The 9,263-nt window shown below is 42.2% G+C and overlaps 2 pseudogenes; both read right to left on the bottom strand.

The window, feature by feature from the left end:
- Positions 1 to 3,184: 3,184 nt before the first annotated feature.
- Positions 3,185 to 3,893, bottom strand: LOC116095432 (annotated as a pseudogene).
- A 130-nt stretch (positions 3,894 to 4,023) lies between these two features.
- Positions 4,024 to 4,280, bottom strand: LOC116101364 (annotated as a pseudogene).
- Between the last annotated feature and the right edge of the window lie 4,983 nt (positions 4,281 to 9,263).

The raw sequence follows: 9,263 nt of genomic DNA, 5'->3' as shown, positions 1-9,263 counted from the left end.
GAGAGAGAAGAAGAAGAAGAGGAAAAAGAAGAGGAAGCAGCCTGTCTTAAAACTTCTTAATGAATTTGAAGAAAAGAATGTGTGTTAGTAATATTGAATTTGGGAGCCCTCAAAATGTCAAACTGAAGACATTGATTCCATCATTATTGGTGGTCTATCAAGGCCAAGAAGAGGAGTTGAGTTAGAAGGAGGCTGTTGGGGTCTCCTGTGACAATGGTGGCAATATCTGGGCTTTCAGGACAGGGCATTGCTATTCAAACTGTAGCATTTGAATCAGAAAAACTGGCATTTGCTGGAGGCTTGTTAGAGATGCAGTATCTAGAGCTGGAAAGATGGACTAGTTGGTAAAGCACCTGTCTCACAAGTATAAGAAATGGGATTTGATTCCCAGAACCCACATTTTAAGAAAAGCAGGCACAGTGGAATGCTCATGTCATCTTAGGAGAGCAAGAAGGAGGGGAGGATGTAGAGAAAGGAGGATTTCTGAAGCTTGCCAGCCAGTCAGCCTAGCCAATAAATAAGGCCCAGGCAGTCAGAGACCCTGTCTCAAAAAAGGGTGAGTGGTTTTGGATGACATCTGAGGTTGTCCTTCAGCTTACACACACACACACACACACACACACACACACACACACACACACCCCACACAGGGTAGGGTGGGTGGGGTTAAGGGATACAGTATCTAGGCTCTACCACAGATCAGCTATATTAGAATCTAAAATTTAACATGTCCTCTCTAGGTGCTAGGAAGCAGATCCATACCTCCTTATAAGTAGAATTCTTTTCTCTGTTGGCAGAATACTCATTGTTCAGATGAGATAAGAACTTTTGTGCATTTGGTGATAATTAACAGTATACATGTGTGTGTGTATATATATATATATGGTATGTGTGTGCCTGATACCCTCAGAGGTCAGAGAAGGGCATTGGATCCCCTGGAACTGTAGTTATAGATAGTTGTTAGCTTCCATGTGGAAACCACACTCTGGTCCTCTGCATGGCCAACAACTATGCTTAATAGCTGAACCATCTTTCCAGTTTCTTGTATATCTAATCTGAATTCATCGTTTGATCTACTGTTCCATACAACGGCGGTGGGAATGCAGTTGGCCTGAGTTGTTCTGACTGTGTGGCTTTCAACTTCCTTAAGACCCAAGTAAGCACCCATGTGACAGAGAACGTTGTTCTACCAATAACAAAGGTTACAATTATGGAGTAAAGTTTTAGGGAGTGGATAAATGATAACATTCAAGTCAGAGACCTTTCTTTACTGGGAAAGCCCCAGTAAAACTCAGACAATTATTCCCCTACTTTTTTTTTTTTTTTGGTTTCTTTTGAGACAGAGTTTCTCTGTGTAGCGCTGGCTGTCCTGGAGCTCACTCTGTAGACCAGGCTGGCCTCAAACTCAGAAATCCACCTGCCTCTGCCTCCCAAGTGCTGGGATTAAAGGTGTGTGCCACCACTGACTGGTCATTCCCCTACTTTTCCCACTAACTCTTAAATTTGGCTGCACCTTGAAATTACCCGGACAGCTAAAAATGCAACAATTGACTAAACACAAAAGCAAAGTGTGACTGGGAGTCATGCACTCTGTGGGCTCTTGTTTAATTGGTTAGAGCTAAAGCTTCAGCTATGGATTTCAAAACTTGAAGTGGATTCCCATCGGCAGGCAAAGAGGAGAAAGAACCAATCCAATTAATCTTATTGCAGCAGGTTTTCAAACTTGAACAGCCATCAAAATCACCAAAGAGGCCTAGGGATCCAGACAGTCAACCAGAAAAGCGCATGGCCCTGGTTTTGACCCTCAGCATCAGATCTGCTTGGGTACGAAGTCCAAACTATTGGGTGGAGAGCACCACCTGGTGGCAGAATGATTATTAGTTCTTTAGCAGTTGGCAGGATTTTCCAGTCTTTTCTGACAGGAGGCTTTCTCCAACAGTGCGTGAAGTGCTTCCGGAATTATAAACTGAAAAAGGAGAACTAGAAGGAAAGAGGAAAGAAAAACATGTCGAAAGAAGGGAAGCAGGCTTCCCTGAAACTTATGAGACCTTAAGTAAAGTAAAAGCTGGAAGAGAAAACTGACAAAAACGTTTCCTTCTCAAATCCTTATTTCTACATCAACCCTCGGGTCTCAAATTTGAATTTGAAATCACTCACTGGCCCCAGGATCCTCCAACACATCTTCAGTTTCTGGCACTAGCCTTTCTGGCTAAACAGCGTTTCCCGGATTACAAAAGCACTTCCTCAATTCACCCACCCACAACCACCACCGAAAAAAATGTCTCCTGTCACCAAATCTCCCCATCGTCTGATAGAAAACAGAGTCCTTCCCCTTCCTCCGAGCTTGCCTTCCTTCCCAACCCTGAAGAAGAGGCAGTTTCCCCCTATCTAAATGGAAAACCCATCCATACCTGCTCCATGCTCTTCTCACTTGGGTAATGGGCTCATTAGCTTTACTTCATCTGTTGCAGAATTGCTCTTTCCCATTCTGCTGCCTCTCGCTCACACCTAGTGTCCAATTTCAAAAACTGGAGATTAACTGTTAATGTTAGTCAATAGAAATAAAATGTTGTGCCATATCAATGTGTCATTCAAAACTGATTATTTTAAAAATCAGATGATAATAATACCAGCACTCAAAAAGTGAGGATTATGAATTTGAGGTCAGCCTAGCTCTAGGTCTTGTTTCAAAACACAACCAAAAACACTGCCCCCCAAAAGTCCACTCCAACTAAATTAATTACATTTAAAAAAATAAAAACAGAAAATGTATCTATATCCAAAACAGAACTGTTAGGCACAGAAAAAGGTTAGAAAATAGCACTTTAAAAAAATATATTTATTTCTGTTGTGGAGGGTGTGTCAGTTCTCTCCTTCCACTGTGTGGGTTCTGGGGCTCTAACTCAAGTTGTTACACTTGACAGAAAGTACCTTTATCGGCTAAGTCACGTCTTTGACCCCTGTGATCCCATTTTTACAAAAGAACTTTGTATGTACTTATATAACAACATACACATAAGAAAACCCCTGAAGAACAAACGTCTATTCTTTTTTTTAATTGCTCTATGTATTTATTATCTATAGTTAATGCAGGAAGAGGGGTCAAAAAGCTTGCAGGCTACACAATGTCACAAGAAGCATTGATTATAGGGTAAGAGAAGGGCTGAGATTTATCAACTTTATCTTAGGGTCTTGGTGGATGCATTGCTGGGGGAGGTGGGCCTTTAATTCCTGGTGGAGGGGGTCTCATTCCTGGAGGAGGCATGCCTATAGGTGTCCCTGAAGCAGGGGGAAGGTCAATGGGTGGTCTTATACCAGGTGGAGGAACCATAATGCCTGGAGGTGGGGTTGTTCTGCCTACAGGTAGGGGTGGAGTTCCCCATCCTGGTGGGTACAGGGTTGGGCTCCTGCAATGCTAGCAGTAGCAGCAACAGCAGCAACTGCAACAGTGCCTCTTCCCTGTGGGGTCAGGACTTGCTGGAATGGGCCTCCATCTCCTTGGACAGGGCCTGCTAATCCAGCAGGAGCTTGGAGAATAGGTACACCTGCTGGTACTCCTCTCCCAACTGCTCTTCCAACCCCAGGGCCACCTGCACGTCAGCAAGAGGCACACGAGCAATGCCAGTATCTTTAGGAGGTGGACCCTCCACAGTCATGGAAACCAAGTTCTCCCCACATAGCAAGACCAAACCCAAAACCCGTTTTTCTTCATGTTCTGGCTGTTTTGCATTCTTTGGCTGGATCTTCCTGAACTCATCACAATCACAGAGGATCAAATTCATATGCTTGTCAAAAGCCTTAAAGGTGCCAATGAAGATTCTTCCATCTTACAGGATACATCTCATTCTATAGTCAATGTGCTGCAGCATCTTGCTACTCTTACCCACAGTCATGATTGCTGTTCCACAATAGCCATTGCCAACACTAAAATTTCAAGACCCTTAATACTTGAGGGAGGACTATAAGAAAAGGTTTGATGCAGGCTATTAACACGTAATGTAAGCTTGACCAAAGTTTCACAAACAGTGGATGGGTCCTGTTTTCCTTGACTTCCACCACCTTGACGTTGCAATACTGCTTTAACCACCTCTTGGTGTTTCAGCTAAGAATGCCTGTCTCAGCTCTGCCTGGAAATCCACCACAGGAATTTGCTGTTGCTGAGAACGTCGTGGGTACAAGTGACACTTTTGGTTGCTCAGTGAGGCTGTCCTACGTTTGACCTGGACCTTGACCTCTGGCACGTGCTGTTCAGTAGTTCTTCTCAAGTGTAAGCGATCCCATCACTGCAAGTATCTTCTTGTGGCAGAACCACATGACCTTCCTCACTCCATTGCATTGCAAATCACTCCTCAGAACCAAGCGTCTAGCATCTCCAGCTCCCCATCCTCTCTAAACATCTATTCTTGTATTTAAATGTTTTGAACCACATGGGAATAATATTATAATACATATGCACAATAATATAAGCACACAAAACTGCCTGGATACATACAATATTCTCTGGTCTCAAAAATTTTACAGCCTTGTTGGACATGGTGGCAACACATACCTATAATGCCCAGGAGGCTGAGGCATGAGGATTGAAATTTTGAGGTCAGTCAGGACTATAAAGTGAGTTTGAAGTCAGCCTGCCTGTAAAGACTTTATCGCAAAGTAAAATAAAATAAATGTGTGTGTGTGTGTGTGTGTGTGTGTGTGAATGTGCCTGTACATGTACACACTTATGTATCTGTGAGTAAATGCCAGAAGTCAACCTCGGATTTTGTTTCTTAGAATCATCTACTTTGGCTTTGGAGATAGGGTCTTTCATTGACCTGGAGCTCACTGATGAAGTTAGGATGGGTGACCAGAGAACCTCAAGGATCTGCCAGTCACAGACCCAGTCCAGGATATTACAAGAGCACACCACTATGCCCAGCTTTGCAAATGGGTCTTAGGGGTCAAACTAGGTCATTATGGTGGCACTTACTTTTTTGACCCATTTCTTCAGTCTTCCAAAATTATTGGTATGCTAACGAATGTCTAGAGGAGACCATGAAAAGTAAAAGAGAGTGTTCAATTCAAATCCCAGCTTTGCAAGGAACTTTAGGTAAATGACTGATTCTCAGCAAGCCTGTTCATATTATTCTGAAAATGAGATTCTAATAACAAAAATTATCTGAGCTGTGAGGGAGAAGAATCACAGATGGGTGTCTGGTACAATGTACACACCATTTATCTGTACCCAGGATCAATGAGGGATCCACAGGCACTTGGGGACAGAACTCAGAAAGTCTCTATCTGCTAGAAGATGATAGTTAAAATGGACAGAACTAAGATAGGCTGTGTCCCAAATGCTCATTGCTAGAGACACTCAACAGATCACACAAGGAGAGCCTGTGATTTAAATGGAAGCTTCCAGAGACCTGTCCAGGAAATATGAGTCCAGCCTTGGAGAGTTCTTTAAGAGTACAGGTAGCCATATGAACTGAGATCTTGAAGTATTGTGAGAGACAGTTGGGAAAGATTAGCTCTCCTTTGCAGAGAAAGCCAACTACTAGATCACCAGTCCATTTATATGGCAGTGTGTGAGTTGCAATGCTAGTAATTTGGGCAACATCTTGGGAAGGTCAATCAGAGGAACTATGTGATTGGTGGTGGTAAGTAGAAAGGGCTACCAAAGGGCTGTCATGTTCCACTTGGACTTAATCTTCCTCAACTAGGCTTTAGATTTTAGCACCACACTATCAAAACCACTCTCTTGACTGTCATGGGTAAAATTCTCTTTGCCAAATTAGGTGACTTTTGCAGTTTCTTCTACTGCTTGGCATTATTGTACTAGTATATGATAGTTAAGAGCATGAACTCAGGAGCCAGAATAATACAGCTTTTCTTTACATCAGTTTTCCCTTTGAGAAATGGAAATGGCCATAAGTATCCAGTACAGGTTTCTTCTTTTTTGTTCCTCTTTTTAGTCTATAAATATCTACTGAGCTTCTATTCTACATCCCCTAAGGCTGAGTGCAATGAGTTAAAAGGACAGTCTTGTCATCACAGAGAAACTAGTCCAGAGTGTTTTCACACTGCTTGATCACTGAATGATAAGGGTTTGAAAGGAAGAAGCAGACCCTTGAAATCCTAAAACAGGAGGCTCAATCAATTCAGGAATGAGGCTAGACCTGGCAAGTCATGGCATCTTGGAGCAGTCATGAAACACAGCTACATCATTGTGCTCACTGCTGGTTCATCTTCTTCCCTGGGTTACTCTGTTTGGATCCTTTGACATCCCTATTCTCATAACTTTGATTCAACAGTGAATTTCCAGGGCTAGGACTGTAGCTCAGTTAAGTAATGTTAGTTTTCAAACCTAGGACAAATGGGTGAGGTGCTTACCTAGCATATCAAAGCAGATGCTAGTTTCTCCTGGCATCTCTCAGTCCCTACCTGTTCCAGAGCCAGCCTAGCTGGCACAACCAGCCCCCTACACTGAACTCTCCAGGCCAGGAGACTGGGCTACTCTTCCCTATATAATCCAACCATTTTGATTGCCTGCCTTTTTTGTATCTTTAGGCCTCCTGATTGCTGCACCTGGTTCTCCTCTCCCTTTCCCCCTCCCAACATAGCACATCTCAGACTGTTCATGTCCGCTCTGAACTCTCCCAGATGTCCCTACCTCTGACTATGCTGTCCCACATATCTATAGTAAAGTTTCTCCTGTACCATACCTAGAAGCAGTGGTTTCTTATCTTTTTAAATTTTTATTTATTTTCATTCATGTGGAACACTTGCTTATCATACATGAAATTGTTGGGTTTGATTTCCCTCACTGTATAAACAAGTAGTGGCTCATACCTCTACCCAGGCACTTGGGCAGTAGAAGCAAGAGGATCAGAAGGTCAAAATGTCATCCTTTGACACATAGTGAACTTGAAGCTAGACTGAGCTACTTGAGACACTGTATTTTTAAAAGTGCAATTTGTGGGGTTGGAGATTTAACTCCAAGATAGAACATTTACCTAGCAAGTGCCAGGCCCTTAGTTCTGGGTGAGGTAGGTTCATTTTGGACCAGATAGATCGCTTAGTGGTTAAGAAGACTTGTTTGTCTTGCAGAGAACCCAGGTTTTGTTTCCAGCACCTACATGGTAGCCCACAACCATATAAAATTCTAGTTCTAGGGGATCTGACTTCTGAGGGCCCTAGGCACACATGTGGTACACACATATGCATGTAGTCCAAACACTCAAACACATAAAAATAAGCTAAATAAAAAATAATGATAAAAGGTTCATTTTCATGCCAGACCCCATGCAAAGAACTAGGAATATGGCAAAATAGGGAGACTCTGCCCCTTTCTGACCATTGTTTTCTCAACACGCTACCTGTGGTCTTACTTTTTTTTTTTTTTTTGAGAGAAGGTCTCATGTTACAAAGGTTGGCCTTAAACTCACCACGTAGCCGAGGATGAGCTTAAGCTTCTGATCATCCTTCTTCTACCATCCAAGTCCATGATTGCAGGTGTGAACCCCTGTGCCTGGCTCATATAATAATTTTTGTTATTCTTGCTGTTATTTGTTGCAAGCAAGGAAATTCACATTTTATTATACATATGCTTGCATATACATACACAAACCTAGAATAGCTTCTTTCCTCAGTTTATAAGGTCATCTATTTTATTTTGTTGTTACTTTTTAAAGATTTACTTTAGCTTCAATTATGTTTCTGTGTCAGGGTGTGGACAAGTGAGTGTGGGTTGTCATGGAAGCCAAAGGTGTCAGGTGCCTTAGAGCTGAAGTTACAGGCAGTTGTGAATCAGTTAATGTAGGTGTTAGACATTGAACTCAGACCCTCTCAAGGGCAGTAGGAACTCTTAACTGCTGTGCCATATCTCGGCCTCCATCCATTTTATTTTTAATAACTACCTGTGCAAACATCTAGTTTTTATTACTGCTAATATCTTACATTACTATGAAAACTTAATCACAATTAATGAACTGATATCGATATAGCTTCACTGATTACATATCACAGTTTATTCAGATTTCACTAGCTTATTTATAATGTCCTGTGTATATTACATTATAGTGCTCATTCCATCTCCTTAGGCTCCTATGGCAGTTGCTAAGATTTTCCTTATTTTTGATGACCTTGAGTTTGAGGAATACTGGTAAGGTGTTCTATAAAAAGTGCCTTAATTTGGTTTTGCCTAATGATTGTCTTGTAGTGCCAGGGAGGAGTTGGCAATCCCTCTGCCCCCCCCCAAAAAAAACCAGACAGGAGTCAAGGCAATGCAACTCACAGCAGGGTCTTTATTTAATTGAAGCTAACTCAGGCCCCTCAGCTCACACACAGGATGGTTTTTGAGAGTGGAGCCCCAAATATCTATCAGGTCAAGCCTTTATAGAAGGCTACAAGTGGCCAAGGAGTGGGGAGTGAGTGTGTAAGCATCTAATTGGAAAGTTATTATGGCCTTTAACATAATGAGCTGGTACTGGGAGTCATATCATAAACATAATTTCTGTTTCTTTCTGTATAACCTGGAGACTGAAGCTAGGGTCAGGTTTTGTGGGAGGGTGGAGATAACTTACAAACTAATGCTATGTACCCAGCCTATTCATTTACCCAAGTTCAAACTTAGGCTTGGTTCTCTGAAACAGAGTCTGAATGTAAAAGATTTGGCTTCTCAGTCTCATGATTAGACTGGGGTCATGATTTTTTTTAAAATGGGACACCCATATATAGGTGAAACACTACTCATCACATGTCTTAGTTACTATTCTACTGCTGTGAAGAGTTGCCATGACCAAGGCAACTTAGAAAAGGAAGTGTTTAACTTGGGGCTTGTTTACAGTTTCAGAGGGTGAGTCTGTGACCGTCATGTTGGGAAACATGATAGCAGGCAGGCAGGCATGGCACTGGAGCTGTAGCCAAGAGTGAAGGTTTACATCTTGAGACAACAATGACAAGTCAGTGACAGACTGGGCCTAGAGTAGGCATTTGGAACCTCAAAGCTCATCCCTAGTGACACACCTTCTCCAACAAGGCCACACCTAAAACAGATGATTCACCAACTAAGAACCTAGTGTTCAAATATATAACACTATGTAGGTCAGTCTCATTTAAACCACCACCACCAAAACAAAAACAAAAACAAAAACAAAACAAAACAAAAACCACATATCAGAAGTACCAGCTGCCAGGTGGATATATCACACTGTTGGTCACATGGCTGACTTAGAATTCCCTACTGTAAAAAAACAACCCTGGCTTCCATGATGTATTCTTCG

This window comes from Mastomys coucha, chromosome X, assembly GCF_008632895.1.
Source record: "Mastomys coucha isolate ucsf_1 chromosome X, UCSF_Mcou_1, whole genome shotgun sequence".
Classification (NCBI taxonomy): domain Eukaryota; kingdom Metazoa; phylum Chordata; class Mammalia; order Rodentia; family Muridae; genus Mastomys; species Mastomys coucha.
Note: the sequence above shows the minus strand (reverse complement) of the source record. Positions and strands in the feature narration are given on the sequence as shown.